Source organism: Marmota monax, unplaced genomic scaffold (assembly GCF_021218885.2).
Source record: "Marmota monax isolate L192 unplaced genomic scaffold, Marmota_monax_Labrador192_F-V1.1 WCK01_AAM20220418_F8-fsc00065, whole genome shotgun sequence".
In the NCBI taxonomy this organism is placed as follows: domain Eukaryota; kingdom Metazoa; phylum Chordata; class Mammalia; order Rodentia; family Sciuridae; genus Marmota; species Marmota monax.
In genome coordinates, this window is record NW_026694038.1 from 6,238,537 (window position 1) to 6,257,668 (window position 19,132).

A 19,132-nucleotide genomic window follows, 5' to 3' on the forward strand; every position below is an offset into this window, starting at 1 on the left:
GAGACGTGTTTATTTTTTATTTTTGTGATGTGATGTATATTTTATTTTGATTGTTTTCATTAGTGCATTATAATTATACATAATAATGGAGTTCATTGTGACATATTCATGCATCCACATAACATAGTTTGCTCCATTTCATTCCCCAGTACATCCCCTTTCCCTCCTGGCTTTCCTTCTGGTGATCCCGTTCAGCTGCTCTGCTGTTCTCCCTTCTATTTTTTTAAAAAAATTTTAAGTTGTATTTTTTTTTTTTTTTTTTTTTTTTTTTTTTTTATTTTTTTATTTTATTTAAGTTGTAGATGCACACAGTACCTTTATTTTATATATTTATTTATATGTGGTGCTAAGAATCAAATCCAGGGCCTCACACATGCTAGGCAAGTGCTCTACACTGAGTCTCAACCCCAGTCCCTTTCCTTCTATTTTTGTGACATCGATTTTTTTTACATGACAGTATAATGCATTTATGCACTTTGATATATCATACATAGATGGGATATAATTTCTCATTTTTCTGAGTGTACGTGTTGTAGAATCACATTGGTCATGCAGTCACATATACACATAAAGTAATAATGTCTGTTTTGTCCTACTATCCTTCCTATCCCCACATCTCCTCCCTACCCCTCCCTTTACTTCCCTCTACCTAATCTAAGGTAACTCTGTTCTTCTCTAACTCCCCCCTTTATTGTGAATTAGCATCCACATATTAGAGAAAACATTAGACCTTTGGTGTTTGGGGATTGGCTTATTTCACTTAGTATGATATTATTCAACTCCATCCATTTCCTGGCAAAATGCCATAATTTCATTCTTCTTTAAAGCTGAGTAATATTTCATTGAATAAATATACCACATTTTCTTTATCCATTCGTCTATTTCAGGACACCTAGGTTGGTTCCATAGTTTAGCTATTGTGAATTGAGCTGCTATAAACATTGATGTGGCTGCGTTACTATAGTATGCTGATTTTAAGTCCTTTGGGTATAAACCAAGGAGTGCAATAACTGGGTCAAATGTGGTTCCATTCCAAGTTTTCTGAGGAATCTCCATAATGCTTTCCATAGTGATTGTACCAATTTTCAGTTGCACCAGCAATATAAGAGTGCACCATTTTCCCCACATCCTCACCAACATTTTTTATTGTCTGTATTTTTGATGATTGTCATTCTGATTGGATTGAGATGAAATCTTAAGAGTAGTTTTGATTTGCATTTCTCTGATTGCTAGAGATGTTGAACACTTTTTTATGTATTTATTGATTGATTATATTTCTTCTTCTGTGAGGTATCTGTTCAGTTCCTTAGCCCATTAATTGATTGGGTCATTTGTTTTTTTGGTGTTAAGTTTTTTGAGTTCTTTATATACCCTAGAGATTAATGCTTTATGGGAAGTGCATGTGGTGAATATTTTCTCCCAATCTGTAGGCTCTCTCCTCACATTATTGATTGTTTCCTTTGCTGAGAAAAATCTTTTTAATTTGAATCTATCTCATTTATTGATTCTTTTTTTTAAATATTTTATTAGTTGTTGATGGACCTTTATTTATTTATATGTTGTGCTGAGAATGGAACCCAGTGTCTCACACAAGCTAGGCAAGCACTCTACCACTGAGCCACAACCCCAGGCCCTCATTTATTGATTCTTGATTTTACTTCTTGAACTTTAGGGTCTTGTTAAGGAAGTCAGATCCTAGGCTGACATGGTGAAGATTTGAGCATACTTTTTCTTCTATTAGGCTCAGGGTCTCTGTTCTAGTGCCTAAGTCTTTGATCTACTTTGAGTTGACGTTTGTGCAGGGTGAGAGATAAAGGTTTAATTTCATTTTGCTACTTATGGATTGTTTTGCCAGCACCATTTGTTGAATAGGCTATCTTTTCTCCAGTGAATGTTTTTGGCAACCTTGTCTAGACCATAGCACAATAAAACTGGGTGACTTTAACATACCTCTCTCACTACTGGACAGATCTTCCAAACAAAAACTCAATAAGGAAACTATAGAACTAAATAATACAACCAGTAATTTAGACTTAACAGACATATATAGAATATTTCATCCATCAACGAGCAAATGTACTTTCTTCTCAGCATCACATGGCTTCTTCTCTAAAATATACCATATCTTGTACCACAAAGCAATTCTTAGTAAATACAAAAAAGTAGAGATACTACCCTGCATTCTATCAGATCACAATGAAATTCGAAATCAATGATAAAATAAAAAATGTAACAAATGGAGACTAAATAATACACGATTGAATGATGAAGGGATAGTAGGAGTAATCAAGGATGAAATAAAAAAATTCTTAGAAGTAAATGAGAATATTGATACAACATATCAAAATCTCTGGGACACTATGAAAGCAGTACAAAGAGGAAAGTTTATTGCACTGAAAACCTTCATTAAAAAATAAAAAGTCAACAAATAAATGACCTAACTAACATTACATCTCAAAGCCTTAGAAAAAGAAGAATGAATACTAAAATCAGTAGAAGACAGGAAATAATTAAAATCAGAGCTGAAATCAATGAAACTGAAACAAAAGAAACAATTCAAAAAATTGACAAAATAAATAGTTGGTTCTTTGAAAAAATAAATAAAATAGATAACCCACTGGCCATGTTAACAAAGAGAAAAAGAGAGAAAATTCAAGTTACTAAAATACAAGATAAAGAAGGAAATATCACAATGAACATGTTTGAATTACAGAAGATAATTAGAAACTATCTTGAAAATTTATACTCCAATAAAATAGAAACTATTGAAGACATCGGCAAATTTCTAGAGACATATGATCTTCCCAAACTGAATGAGGAGGTTATACACAATTGAAAGAGATCAATTTCAAGTAATGAAATAGAAAACACCATCAGAAGCCTACCAACCAAGAAAAGCCCAGGACCAGATGGATTCTCAGCTAAGTTCTACAATACTTTTAAAAAGAATTAACACCAATAGTCCTCAAAGTATTTCATGAAATAGAAAAGGAAGGAACCCTTCCAAACTCATTCTATGAGGCTAATATTACCCTGATGCCAAAACCATACAAATACACAACAAGGAAAGAAAATTTCAGACCAATATCCCTGATGAACATAAATGCAAAAATTTTCAACAAAATTCTGGCAAATTTCATACAAAAATATTTTAAAAGATAGTGCACCACAATCAACTAGGGTTTATCCCAAGGGTGCAGGGTTGGTTCCACATACAGAAATAAATAAATTTATCATATTGATAGACTTAAATACGAGAATCATATGATCTTCTCAATAGGTGGAGAAAAAGCATTTGACAAAATACAGCACACATTCATATTTTTATTTTTATTTTTATTTTAGAAAACTAGGGGTAGTAGGAATATATCTCAACATTGTAAATGCTATATGTGCTAAACCCAAGGCCAGCATCATTCTAAATGGAGAAAAATTGAAAACATTTCCTCTAAAAACTGGAACAAGACAAGAATGTCCTCTTTTACCATTTCTAGTCAACATCATCCTTAAAACTCTAGCCAGAGAAATTAGACAAAAGAAAGAAATTAAAGGGATACAAATAGGTAAAAAGAACTCAAACTATCACTATTTGCTAATGACATGATTCCATATCTAGAAGATCCAAAAAATTATACCAGAAAACTTCTAGAATAAATGAATTTAACAAAGTTGCAGGATATAAAATCAACACCCATAAATCAAATGCATTCTTATACATCAGAGATGAATCCACTGAAAGAGAAATTAGGAAAACTACCCCATTCACAATAGACTAAAAAAAAAAAAAACTGGGAATCAATCCAAGAAATGAGGTGAAAGACCTCTACAATGAAAACTACAGAACACTAAAGAAAGAAATTGAAAAAAACCTCTGAAGATGGAAAGATCGCCCATTCTCCTGGATAGGCAGAATTAATATTGTCAAAATGGCCATACTACCAAAGCATTATACAGATTTAATCCAATTACTATTAAAATCCCAATGACATTCTTCATAGAAATAGAAAAGGCAATCATGAAATTTATTTGGGAAAATAAAAGACCCAAAATGACAAAGCAATCCTTATCAAGAAAAGTGAAGCAGGTGGCATCACTATACCAGACTTTAAACTATACTACAGAGCTATGGTAACAAAAATGATGTTGGCACCAAAATAGACTCGTAGACCAATGGTACAGTATAGAGGGAAGATGATTCTTATATCCAACTTACTTTATTTTTGTCATTTTCATTCAACTTCTTTTAATTTTTGGTTTCCCTTATACAATATTAATGACAATATAGAAAATGGCTTAAACCTCTTAGAAGGTTTTCCAAATCACATGATTATATAAAATTTTGAGGTGCTTTAAATTAATATTAAATCTATTCTTTGAATTTTGGTTATGCATTTGTTTTTTATGTTTATATTTAGTATTAATAGAGCACAAAATTATTTTTAATAATATTCATAATTATTACAAAAACTATAGCATTCTGTTAGCCTCTTGTAGTAAGTTTTCAAAATGCTAGCTTTACCTATTAATTTTTTAATATGGCATATCAGTGGACATTGAAATTCTAAGTATGTGTTCAAGCTCTTAAAAAAAATGTTAGCACATGCACCTTGAGGCATTATTATAAGATATTTCCTGCTACTACTTTGATGTCTATGTTTTTATTTTTCACTGTACTGCTTTTCTACTGACAAGAGTATTTGAATTTTCATGCTCAGTTATTTTTTATCAAAGTAAAGCTTCGTAAACTGACTTTTGATCTTCCTTTTCCAAAATAGCTGTAAAGAGTGTTCTTCATTAAGCATAAGGCAAAATAGGAGACCAAATCTCATCTGAGCCTATTAAGTTAAAAAAACCATAAAAAGTAGTTTCATCTTGATGACTCAGGACAACTTTCTCAATTAGTATGCCCAGGTAAAACTGTATTCTCTGGCTATAGCAATCATGAGTTTCTAGATACAAATGCTAAAAAATCACCATCAGTAATTAATGTAACTTGTCTACTAAACAATCTTCAAGCAGTGAAACACATTCCTTTTTTGATTTGCAAGTATCTGTGTGAAAATATTTGCTTTTCATGATATGAATAAAATGAATTTTCATACATAATACACAGTTTTCTTTATTGATCTCTGGTGTTGAGAAGTAAAATAACTAAGTTAAAGAAGTATCCATAAAAGAAGTAGAAGTTAGAGATCAGAGAACATTTACAGAATTTCTTGCTGGTTAACACCTTTTGGTCAAAAACAAAATATAGAATCCTTGATGATTTCTATTTCATTTTCAATTTGTGCTAGGTAAATGAAATAAAAGTATTCTTGAATCCAGTTTCTTAAACTAGGAAGTTATTTAATTGTGTTATGGGGCAGGGGCCTGTTGTGCAAATCTGAGGGAGTCACAGAAGTCTCCTAGTCTTCAGTTCTTAAGATCAGGCTGAAAGATTTCAGATTTGTCTCTCAGAATAACAGGCATGAGTGACACTCTCCAGGTATGGAGCAGATCCTCTCAGTGAAGAGAAGGATGGCATGCCCCTCCTGCCCTCCAGTTTTAATGGGGGTCCCAGGGAATTTTCTGACTGACAGCAGGACAACATCCGACTTTCAAGTCCCCACTATACGTGACAACTCTAGGTCACTTTGGCCCATGCTGACCAGTTCAAATTGGAACCTACTCTTAGCTTTTATGGTTAGGGGGGAATATCTTTATATCCCTGAGTTCTGGAGTCTGCTCTGTATAAAGGTCACAAAGGCCTCCCCTTGAGCTCTCCCTACACCTTACTCAAAGGGTAATTTGTGTTCTTCTAACAGCATTTTGGCCTACACTTCTTCAGATAACAGGATGTTTGCTGAATGTAGCATATCCTGCCAACTGAAGTCAGGCGAGGCTGCAGATAACTTGCTTTCTTAAAAAAAAAAAAAAAAAAAAAACATGCAGGGGTCAGCACAGTGAGCCCAGTTTATAGAATTATTGCCTTAAACTCATGTTCCCACCACAGCATCTGTCTGTTTCCTATCAATTAGGGATATATTAAATCTAAAAAAATATACTATTCCCTTTAAATAATACATTAGGAGTGAAATGAGGTATTTTTATGGGTAGGTGGTTTTGTGGGTCCCAAAGAAAATGAACCAAATTGAATTCCTCCTGGTCAGCCACAGCCATATGACTAGACCCCTCAGCTTGAAGATGGTAGAGAACAACTAGACAGTCGACAGATTCCACTAACAGAGAGTCTGTAAGCCTGGCTGGGCACATGGCCTTTTTACTCCCTTTTTCTTCCCTGCTATGTAAGTTGAGAGGTCTATTAATTAGGCCAGTGTTAAAAGATGGAAAGAACAGTCCCAAACCAGAAAATTGGCCCACCATCCCTTATTAAAAATCTTTTGATAATTCCCATCTTTGAAATGCCTTTGTTTTTCTTTGTTCATCCAATAAAGACTTTAGAAATTTCCTTGGCCTCCTCTCATACCCATTTTCCAACATTTCACCATTTGGACTTCATTGCATTTATTTAGCAGTCTTAGTCTTGCTTTTTATCTTCTTCCCATGCACATTCACCAGCTACGAATATTTCAAAGAATAATGAGAAAAACCATTGCTTCTATTTTAGTTAACACTGCCTTATGTTGACGATAATAATAATATCAAATCTTAATTCAGAATATTAATATTATAATCAGTGAGGCACAAAAAATGAGAGAAGCTTATTGGGGTAAGCTTAATCCATTATAAAAGTAATGCAACACGGAGTATGGATGGATGGGTTCTTTGTCTTGCCACTTCAAGGAATGAAATCCACAGACATGGAATGAGAACAAGGTAACAGGATTTATTAAAGTGATAGGAAGAAAGCAGAACTTCCAAAGAGGGAGGAGTTCTAAGTCACGGATGCTAATGGGTATCTGTTGTCTAGGGGTTTTTAAAGGCACATTTTATGACCCAGTGAAGGTGACTGGTGGAATGAGGAACCAATCATGCTCTTCCAGCTCCCAGCTTAATAAGCCAATTAGAAGTGCATAAATGTAAACCCTTATTTTCATAATTAAGAGGACTGACCCAACCTTGTGATTTGGCACATCCATCCAGGAAAGGAAGTTTTTCGGGTCAGGGTAAATCTGGTGGTCAGCTGTTGCTAGGGCTAGCAGTAGGAGTAGTAAGGAAGAGCAATGTGGTTGAAACTGTCAGTAGCAATGACAGGGTGTTCTAGCTAAGGAGGAGGTGGTGTGGTTGAAGCTGTCAGGGGTAATGACAGATGTTTTTCAGGCCTGATGTCTCCTTCTGGGATGGCATGGTCTCATTCCCTCCTTCTTTTCTCTGAAGGCTTTATCCTGTCTGCCTATGGGAGGTCTCCCATTCTGTCTCATATGGTCAATAATAGTAATAAATAAGACAATGATTAAATTCATTTGGATGCTTACTATGTGATAGGAATACCTGACTTCATTATAGGTATTAGTTTCTTTAATTATCCTAACAATTATATTAACTGGACATTTGTTTACTGATTAAAAAATAAAGTACACTATAGTTAAATAGATAATTTGCCTGGTCACTAGAATTAATATACAGGAAGCCTGGGTTCTGAACCTGTTTCTTGCCTCTGTGCTATCCTGAGTCTTGTAAAACCAAACACACACGAAAAATGTTCTCTTTGTGATATAGACACATGAACACTATTTTACCTGTACATCTTTAAAAGTGGCATTATAAATTTCTATGCACCAAAATTTCATTTCTAGAAATCATTTACAAGTGGACTTATTTCCTTCTATGCATATAAAAATTCCTAGTTTTTAATTTTTTATTCTATATTATATAAACATCAAAACTACCTGTATTTGGGTACTTATATACTTTACAAAGTAAATTAATTGTTCTGTGTGAATAAAGGTTTTTAAAAGATTCTTCAGGTTTCATTTCTTACCTGTTTTTTTTTCCCATCTTTTCCCCTTTTAGCTATTGTTCACACTTAAACCTCTACCAGTGAAAATTCTCATGAGAATACTAACTTTGTGTAGAGCTCTCTCTTTTGGCTCAGAATTATATCATACATGTGGATTTAGCCCATAGTACCTAGGAATACCACATAATAGTGATTTTTCAGAGTCTCAGATCTGAATATTTGCTTTTCTTTCATATACCGCCTTCGTGATACAAATCAATATAATTCTCATAGAAATGTAGTTCTGTCATTGCCAATAATAAAAATTATAAAAATAAATAATAATGACAACTCTCCTTTAATGAATGCAAGGAGTGGGTCATGCATATAGAACACATGTTAATGCTAATCCCTGAATAAATAAAATCCTTATTTTATAAATGAGATACTAAAACTTACATTAAAGTACTAAAATAGGGTAAGAGTTTGTTTAATGGCAGAGCTGAGACTTAAACTCACTAATACCTGAATTTGTCCCCTGACACACCTCTCTGAAATGTTACCCATGCTGAGGACAAAGTGACTTCTGACCTCCATAAGTCACAACTCTGAAGTCCAGTGCATGCAGTCTGCATTGTATTCTAGATTTGTCTTTCACTGAGTTCATGGCAGGGGTGTTAAATCTTATGCTTGCAAGGATGACGATGCTGTCTTTAAACTGATGTTTTAAATTCATACCCCCAGGAAACCTTCCCTGACATTAGCCTCACCTGTACTTATATATCTTTATCTTTCTGTTTACCTTGTTAGGTAAATAGTTGACACCAAATACTGTGGATTTAGCTTTAGCCCAGATTTACTTACCCTCCTATGCTTCAAGCCATGTTTGTAACTACTGCCCATGGAAGCAGCTGAAATTCAACACATTTCACTTAAACTCTTATCCCACAAAGCAAGCAAACCTGTTTACAAAATCCTTTATGTCATTTCTCTAATTCTTCTTTTACCCAGATAACTCAGAATTATCTTTGATCTTCTCTCCCCCAGACTCATATTTTGTTATCATACATAAATGATCACTAGATTCTTCGCTTTCACCTTTTTCTTCCAAATATCACTGCCCCATCTCAAAGGACTGCCTTGCTAACCCATTTGTGGATCGCAATTCCCTGGCTGATGCCTCCAGCTCCTTCCCTGTCAAATTGCCTTTTATCCCTCATCAAGTAAGGCTTCTTCAATCCCCATTCACTCAAGCAATTATAATTCTCAAAATCTGAATGAGCTTCTGTTTCTACTAGTTCAGACTCTGGACATCTACCTAGGGACCCTGCATTTGACTAGAACATCTCTCTTTGCTTTCTTGCCCATCAATTCCCTGAATAAACTTTCTTCTCTTGTACATATGCCACACACATCTGTACCTTCTCTTTTTCTATTCAAAATCCAGTGGATTTTTTTTATGTTCTCTAGGAATTTAGTTTTTGACTCCCATGATGAAAAGCCAAAGCTGATCATCTCTCTAATATCATTCACATTTTTCATTCATTTGGAAGGTATTATTTAGCCTGGAACTCACAGGTAACTTTTGAACACATGAATGTCTCGCATCCTACAGACATTTTAAGAAATGTCTGGACAAGAATTTCTTTTGCTTTTACTTGTTTCAGTGATTAGCATGTATCTTTAAATACTTCAAGTACTTAGTAAATCTTTAAATTTTAGTCAATTACAACTAACTTCTAGAGAATGTTAAAGACATACTGTATCAACACTGGATTTTTTTAAATGCTCATTTTACACCATTCAGTATCTTCACTGCAGTGTTGCCTAAATTTGATCCTGCACTCTTGACAGTTGAATAACTAAAGAAAAATATGCAAAAGTGTATTTTAAAATATATATTCTTAGCCAGGAAATCATCTAATCTTCCTAACTTTGAAAATATTGAAAACAGATGGTTAATAGATAAGCAGAGAGAATTTTATTCTTTTTTTAAAAAAAAACATTGGCCTCTTCTTCAGAAAAGCAAAGTCCTATAAACCATAGTAATGGGGTTAGGCTTTTTTTTTTTTTTTTTTGGATTTCTTTCATTTCATGAGTTATCTGCTAAACTTTTCCGGAAAGTAATTCACTATTATCTTGTAGCTTCCCCTCGTCAGCTATTAGTAAGCCTTGTACAAAGAATTAGAAATGCACATCTATTTTAAAAGCAGTTAAATCTCTCTGTTAACACACACACACACAATGCCAGGAGGAACAGGGCCCCGTGAGAGCTACCTTCGCCAACAAAGGGAATACAGTATGTGCACACAGAGCTGCCTTCTCCAGGCCCCCAAACCCGCAATTAGTGCAAATGAACTGCATCTCCCAGAGAGCAAACAGAGTGCCCCTTATGTGATCCCCGAGTGTCCTCAGCAATGATCTCAGTTCACCATTAGGGACCCACATCCAGGTCCTGTGCTGCTTGGCACGCTGACTGTGCATGCACCATCAGTCCTGGTCCTGTGAATGAGATCCTGTCACTGACAGAAGAATTATGTCCTCCGTAGTGAATCTCGCTGTTTTCCTGTGAATAATGCCCCACTCTGAAACCGCCCCCACGCCTATTCCCTGCTCATTTTTGTGTGAGTTCACAGAGACTGCGATTTGTGTAAGCACCCAAATCTTGAATATTTTGTAGGGGGAGAGGATAATTAATTTTATGATCTTGTTTCTAAATGCTGTTGTGGTTTTATGTCTCCATTGGATGGGAAAAATTCTAGGACTATTTTTAAACTAACCTTCTAAAATTAGATATTCCATTTAAAAATAAGGACCATTTCATCTTTTCTTAAAAGGATCACATCAAAGTTTACACTGCCCTAAGGTAAAATAATCTGAGAAGGCAGATATAATTACAAAGTAATAGGATGATCACTTTATAGAGTTGTGGCTATGAACTATAGTAGTAATTGTAAATACCATGAAGATATGACATCATGAGTTTCAGGAGTGCCATTCTAAATCAAGGCGGACTCACTTTTCAATCAGACTGAAGGTGATCCCTTTATGCGAATGTCTTCAAACCCTCAAACAGATTCAGCATTTTCTGGAGTTTGCACTCAACCTCTAAGTAAAGTGCTTTTCCATTTCTGAGGGTTTATATAAATTTTTGTGTGACAGAGATTTGCCACATGATGGAAGAATGCAGAACAAGAAAGACCAGGGAAATGTCCTCCATTCAGGCAGCACTTAGAGAAAGGCTGTGAACCAGTGGGATTGTTGAGATGCCTTTGGGCTTACCAGGACTTTTTAGAGCCCTTTTCTCACATCACAACCAGCTACTCTCTCTCAGTCTCATTTTTGCCTATCTCTGCATTTCTTATGTCGTACATCATCTCAGAGAAGTGATCATGATTCTTAGTATGAAATCCACCAACTCTGTTGTCCAAGGTGGCTCTAAGCCCCTGCCTACCATGTGCAAAGACCTGGATTTTAGTGTGAGCACCACAAACAAAAAAAAAAAAAAGAAGGCTTCAACTACTTCTGACTTGGGGCTGGCCTCTCTGTCTAGAGAGGGCAAGAAGTCTCTGGATAAGGACTCTCTGAGCACCTGTTCCTTTTACCTGGCTCCATTGTTGGTAAATTTTTGCACCTTTCTCCCTCCTGATTTCTTACTTTCATTAAAAAAAAAAACAAAAGAAAAAAGATAAGAAAAGAAAAAAGAAAGAAAGCACTTGAAAAATCGAGATGAAAATTAAGTAAAGTTGTCTTCCTTTTCTCTTCTAGTCCTTTGAAGCTTCAGAAGTTGGCATTGTGTTTTATATAGTACTATTTTCCTTTTCTTTTTTCAGAAATTTGAAATCAAGGCCAAGACATATTGTATGTGTATAACCCGTATTTTATTTCGTATCTTGCTATGATCCTTGAATATTTTCAACATGTGTATAAGTCATTCTCACCCCAGAGATTGTAGAGGATTTGGGTGGCTTGTTTTTGTATTATAGATATATTTAGAATTCATTACAGGATGAAAATCACAAGGCATATACAATTTTAGAGCTGTAAGGATTATTATGGCTATTATTCCAGTCTACATTTATTAAAGTGTTAAAAATTAAATATTGTAGAAGGAAGAAACTATAGTAATTAAGGCAGCTCTCCTCCTCAGTTAATGGAAAATCATTTCCTCTACAGATCTTTTTCATTGATTCTTTTCAATTAACTTCTTTTTATATCTCAGGAAATATTTTCCCTTGTCATCTTCTACTCATAGACCTTGAATTTTCTTTTTTCATAATTTTCCATATTTTTAGTCCTTCACACAATTTGCAACCAATTGTGGGTTTTAAATATAGATGAAATACAATTTTGAAGCATTAAATACACTTTCTTATTCATTCACGTTTCCCTGGCTTGTGCCTGAGTAGATGAGATCTAATTTACTTATAAATGATAAAAAATCATTTCCTCCCAGGATTGGGGATTTCTGTTTTCTCAGATTATATAACATTTCTAAAAGCAGAACCATGGTAAATCATTGCACGATATTCCCTGAATTCTAATATTTTATTCTAGACTTGTGTTTTCTTCTTGGCCTCAAAAATAGAGGGAAATATTAGTAAGCATTTCAAAAATACAAGTGTTCATGCGTTTTTACATATTCCATAGGATTTAAAAACCACTTCTCCATATGCTCATATCTTAAAGGTAGGAATTTGTAATGAATTCTTTTAGGACTTAGAACCACTTCTGGAGCACTTAAACGTCAAAAACTACCAATTAAACATTACTAGTCAATGTGCATAGAGAAAAAACTATGAAGGACCAGAATTATGTGGATGACTGGAGCACTGAGGAGGGAAACCTGATTTGCATTGTATTTCTCTTTGTACTTTAGAATTATGTATGACATGCATATTCTATTACATCAAAAAAAAGTATTTTTTAGGTGATGAGCAAAAAGCCACCAGTCATACAATGTGAATATATATTTAGCACTCACAATTCCTCTTCTTGTTTTAGAAGGTTTAGGCAAAGAAAGGAAATTTGGTAGGAGTTCTTTCTGAGCAATATTCTATAATCTTGACTTCTTTTGGTCAACTGGTTATGTAGAATTCAGGTAAGCTGCTACATGACAACTTCATTTCTAAAGACAGTATCTTCCACTTTTCACTACAGGACATAATCTATCACATGGCCGTGATAAAAAATTAATTACATAAGATTAGAAACAAATTATACTAGAAATAAAATACTAAATACTCAATAATTATAAAAGTTATTACAATAATATTTTTCTCTTGTCCAAATATCAATCCTGAAGTGTTCATCCATTTACAAGGGCCTATGGTTCAAATTCTAGTTAAGCACTCCAGCTCCCATCAGTGAACAGTATTCTCGCCACAGTGGAGAATAATACCTTAGATCGACGTAATGAGCACACTTTTGATAGGATTATCAGGTTTGCAAGAAATTGTAGCAAAATCTTCAGTCCTCACCATTCCCACACTGTGGCCAGTATCACAATGGAGCAGATACCAAAATGGAGAGCCATCACTTGCAAGCAGATTCATAGTCAAGACTGCTCCCAGAGGTATAGGAAGAGAGTAAGCCTTCAGCTAAAATAAGATTAGGGAGTGAAGCCTCTGATTCTGCTTTAAATCAGTACCCTCAAAGATGCCAAAGTGATGCCAAGTTCATAGCCTAGTAGCATCCCCTAGTGCCCAGAAAAAGCAAATGCAAAACTTGACAGGAAATAATAGAGAATATAAAGGGAAATGTGTGGTTTCTAAGAATATTTATTTTTTTCCTCCTTTAAATTGCATAACCCCATTGCATGTCTTAATTGGGAAGAAAAGCTCCTTTCTGTATTCGTTTTTTTCGGCACTTGCATTACTTTTTGAAAACACCCAATATCCTAACAATCATAGAAAATTGATTGTGTTACTTGTTTCTCTAGGTAGAAATAATTTGAATGGCTACACTGATTTAACTACTCGATGTATTTAGTAGTTATGATAATAATATATAACATTTACTGAACACTTACCATATTCTGGTAGTTTACTGTTCTTAGCACTTTATGTACATGTCACATCTAAATCTTGGAGGTAGGTAAGTTTATTGTCTCCATTGTACAGTTAAGGAAACTGGGGCACACACAGAGTGAGTAAATAACTTGCTCAGTATCACACTGTGAAGGACAGATTCAAACCCAGGTGGTCTGACACCAGTTAGTAATTATGTTCTCCTGCTTCTTGTAGAGAATATTTGTTGCTATCACAAAATTGCTAAAGAAGAAGGAAATAAAGTTTTAATCTCAAATCAACCTTATTCTCTTTATCACTACAAATATGTCCCTTACTCCTCTTCTTCTCAACTTAAATATTCTTCAGCCATATTTACTTCCAAAGAACTAATATGAAGAGAAAGAGAGAAAAAAATGGAATTTATTAAAATCTGTCACATAGCCATTAAAAATAAAAATCAAAGCGTTCTCTCTCACAAAGAGGAAAATCAATTTTGGAAATTCAAATTTTATGACAGTCAAAGAAATCAATTTCTATCTAGCTTAAAAAATCCTCCATTACTTCCCCTTATTTCCAAGGGTGGCAGTTACAGAAATCTTTACATTAACTGTGTGCATAAACCATGTCAAAATAAAATATGGATAACATCCAAAATGGATGTTCTTCTTCTTGAAGTGTTTTATCTTAGTTTTGGTTATTTTTTATAGAAATGGTGAGAACATTCAAAATCATTGCATTCTGATTTATCCTTTGTCTTATACTTGAGATATGGTAGAACACGAAACATGTAAGCAAAGGTATAGATACTATGTAAATTTTTATAATACCAAAATCTTAGACTGGACCAGAGCTAGAAAAGTTATAAGATCTGAACTGAATGCAAAAAATGTGTACATTTTACTCTCTCTGAATTAAAAAGCTTTTCATCCTTTGTTCTATGTACAGATTTTTGAGGTCTTCTGAATTCTTATGGAAAGAGGGAAACCATATTTACTAAATTCAGCAAAACACTTAGGGTAGTCAAGATGAAAGGAATTCTATTTGTTAAATCTTCTCAACAGTGAAAGAGCAGTAAAACCTAGATTCATAGGTCCTTGTTTATAAGACTTTACATCTCAAATGTCTCTTTTGTGCCTCAATGTTTCTGTGGAATTTCTTAGAGATTTAATAATCCTGGTCCCAGAGAAGTTTTTTCCATCATTGCCATTCTTTAAAAGAGGTGTTCCTTCTTTATTGAAATATTCTTTGTTTCTATTGTTAGTGCAAAAATCTCCTTGCTCTAGATTGTAATATAACTAAGCAACATAAAAAAAAGCAATGTGGAATGCTCAAAAATGCTTCTGTTTGATAATGTGCTCACTTTGACTGCAAGCATTTTAAGGAAAAGTTACATTTTCTATATCCAAAGAATATGGATAAAATTTTAAATTTTGCAATAAAACCACACTGAGAAATGCATCTTGTCATAAAGGACAATGACCACCTTCTAAATAAGAAATACCTTCACATTGTTCTAAAAGGAAAACAAGCATGGATTATTTGACTTCTTTAGTCAGAATCTAAATAGTTCAAGGATTCTAAATAGACCTTGGATCTGCCACACGTGTCCTAGGTGTGACAGTGTGTTTGCATGCATATATTCCAGTGCAAACTACACGGGGCTGGAGGTCCTAAGAAGAATGGGCAACACAGGCTCCTGTGGTTGGGATGCAAGTTCAGGTTGTTTCTCTCCCTTTATTATTGAAAGTCCCTTCTGTTCTTAATGGTTAACTTTTTAACCACTCATGCAATGCCCAACCTGATTTTTACAACATTTAAACCAAATACAAAAAAGAAAGACAATTATATTATCCAAAATGCAGGAAAATTCATTTCATTGTCCTTATTAAGTAGGGTAACAAATATAGCATGAAACAGTAACTTATAGTCCCAAAGATGGTAAATATTAATCCAGTGGCTTTTAAGATGAACCCATTTGATAGACTATTTTATAAGTTATATGGTGTCCCTCTAAAATTCATGTTGAAGTCTAAACCTCCAGTCTCTCAGAATGTGACTTTATTTGGAAATAGGATTATTGTAGACATTTTAGTTAAGATGAGGCCATTACTGTAGTAGAGCATACCTGTGTTCCCATGTGACTGGTGTCCTTATTAAAAGGGGACGTTGGGATGCAGACACTGGGAGAATACCATATGAGGACTGAAATAATGCTTCCACAAACCGAGGAACTATCATAAGCTGGGAGAAGCTTGAAATAGATCCTTTGCCAGTCTCCAGAAGGAGCTGGCCCTGCCAACACTTTGATGCAGAACTCCTCAATTCCAGTTCCATGAGACAATAAATATCTGTTACAAGCCACTTAGTCTGTGGTATATGTTGACAACCTTAGCAAAGCATTACGTGTGCTCTCGATCACACTCGTCTTTGAGTATTGCTTAGCCTAGAGCCTGACCTTTCATTTAGTAAGCTCCCAATAAATGTTTATAAAACTAATTAATTTTTGACATTTCCCAGTAATGTAAGAACTATAAGACTAAAAATCCTTCTCTGCTTAACATTGCAGTTCCTCTGAAAACTATCTTAGTTTCTCTTGCTTCTGCTCATGGTTCCACTACGCATGGTTCCCAGGAATGTTACTGTATTTAACTCCCCTGGCCCCTTGATTCACTGCCCAGGCCTGATGGAGTGTCTTATCTGATTGATACTGCTTGGAAGAATTATCTAGGCCTGCTTGGCTCGACTCCTCTTTTTCTTCCTTTAAATGCTCTGTTTTGCTCTTCTGGGAACAGGTTCTGCCGCTACGTGGAAGGCTTTCCCTGGTTCAGCACTGCCAATAGATAAATTAGACTGATTCTGGGTTTTACCATCAGCCCTTGACTCTCACTATAACTATATTCCTAGATTAGTCTTTATGAATACTAAATGTGGGAAGGTCATGGTCTTCCATTTGCCTACCTCATTTTACAGTCTTACTTTGTTCAGGTGGAGGAGACAGGTGCTACTTACTGCTTCCCTCTCAACCCCACTCATCAGAGCCTGATACAAAAAAAATTTCACTCCCCCATTATAATAGCCCTTTTCAAATATCTTGCACATCATAGGAGTTTAGCTCATGGATGCTCATGTAATGATTGATTAAGAATAAAGAAATGAATGATAAATGGGTTAAACAAGGAGCACTTTGCTTACTAATCTCTGACATAACTTCTTCAAAGACGAGGCTTTTTTTTTTTCAAGAGATGCCTGACATTTCCCTCAAGAATTTAATAGTATTATACAATGGTAGGGAAAAGTTGATTTGTTTATATCCAACCCTCTTGAATGAATTCTCCATCAGCATATTCTGTATTTTCTTTTCATCATTCTTTAACCCATTCCAATCTGGCATCACCCATCACTCTACCGCAAACACTTCCATAGCAGGTAGCTAATGTCACCAATGACCTTCATGTTAATTTTCTACCTATTTTATATCTTTGTCTTTCTGGACTGTTCCAAATCTTTGTCCAAAGCCAATTGCTTTCTGCTCCTTTGCATGGTTTCTATGGCACCACAGTCAGCTGGTTTTCTTATTAATGCCACAGCTGCTTTCCTCATCAACATTTTGCCAGTTCCTCCTTACAGTGACTCTTAAAGGTTGGAGTTCTTCAGACAGCTGCTCTAGGGAATCTTGTCTTCACTTCTCACACCGTTTCTCTTGGCAAATTCATTTACTCATGGCTTAAATTATAATATAATCCAGCCATCTGCTGTTGTCTTTGGAGTTGATCCTCTCCAGCCAAGAACTCTCTGATTTGACATCTCCATTGCAGGATTGGCAGGGGCCTGTCACTCAGCATGTCCAGAACCATGCCCATTGTCCTCCCTCACCCACAGAGTCCTGCTGCTCCTCTCACGTTCCATCCCTCAGAGAATTACTTTGCCTCCCACCAGGGTTACCAGGACTTTTCCTTTCTCCTTATTAGTCTATTTTTTTTTCTTTTTTGGAAATCAAACAAAATTCTACACTCCAAATATTTTATCAATCAGCTTTTTCCCATTCTCAAGCTACAACACCATTTTTTTTTTATTTTTCAATCTGAAGCACACAAAAATAACCCACTGCTGGCCTATAAGCCCACTCTTGCCACCCTCAAGTTCCCACTCAGTTGAGGGGATATTTTTAGAAAATGAAAATCCAATTTTGTCTTCTCCTAGATCGTTATCAATACCTTCTCATTGCTTTTGGGATACAGTTCCAAATCCTGAGACCATATGAGTAAGGCCTTGCCTGATCCAACCCCTGTTTATCAATTTCTCCCTTACTTCCTTCTGAAAGAAGTCCCAGATTTAATAGCCTTTGGAAAAGAGGCTTTCCTTGACTGTGTAAGATTAGGTGAATACCCATGTGTAAGACTCCGTCTTTACTTTTTCAGTAGCTCTCATCACACTTAAAATTGGATGAAGATATAAGATTATATGAAGACTACACATGACTTCATTTGAATTTCATCAAAGCAAGAATCATGCCTCCCTTGTTCACTCTTCTATCCTCAGTGCCTGGCACCAGTGGAATACTTAATAAATATTGTTAAGTGAACTCTGAATCAGTGCATCAGCTTGACCTTGCATTGTAACTTTTCATTGCAACATGAGGTTTCAGTATATTCCACTTACATACCACAGTGTGTTCCACATATTGCAGCAAAGAGAATTTAATGAGAATGATACTACTTCCTTGTGCTGCTTCTTTCCTACACAACTTACAAAGTTAGACTCTCTATGCAGAATCAGGGAGACTACAACACTAACATCCATAATATTTTCATAACTTCCCCCCTTTATAAGGGCAAGGCAATCAAAGCTTATATAGTATTCTTTTGTTTCCTAATTTCTAAAAGATAATTTAATATTGCTCTCTTTGATTAATGTAGATAAGGAAAAAAATGACCTAAGGAACTGCTGCTTCAATTTACTTGTTTGTTATCTTTACTTATTTTCATAGTTATAACAATAAGTACCAATATATGCAAAGACATATTCAAGAAAACTTCTCCCATCGCTGTCCAATTTTAGTATCCTAAAGTAATCATAATCGACAGTCTGTTGTACATCATTCCCACTACTTTCATGTTCTGTAAGTCAATTTAAAATTAGGGACTTTGGTGTTGGCTTATTTAGAAAAATAGGATTAATAATATGCATTGAATTACTCTTTAAAAGAGTCATTATAAGCACCTTTTTGGGTCAGTGGATATAG

General features: G+C 35.0%; 1 protein-coding gene across 4 annotated transcripts in view; it reads left to right on the plus strand.

The window, feature by feature from the left end:
- Magi2 (membrane associated guanylate kinase, WW and PDZ domain containing 2) overlaps window positions 1-19,132 on the plus strand; it is a 1,314,737-nt gene that overhangs the window by 857,768 nt on the left and 437,837 nt on the right. The gene's annotated exons all lie outside the window — the stretch shown is intronic.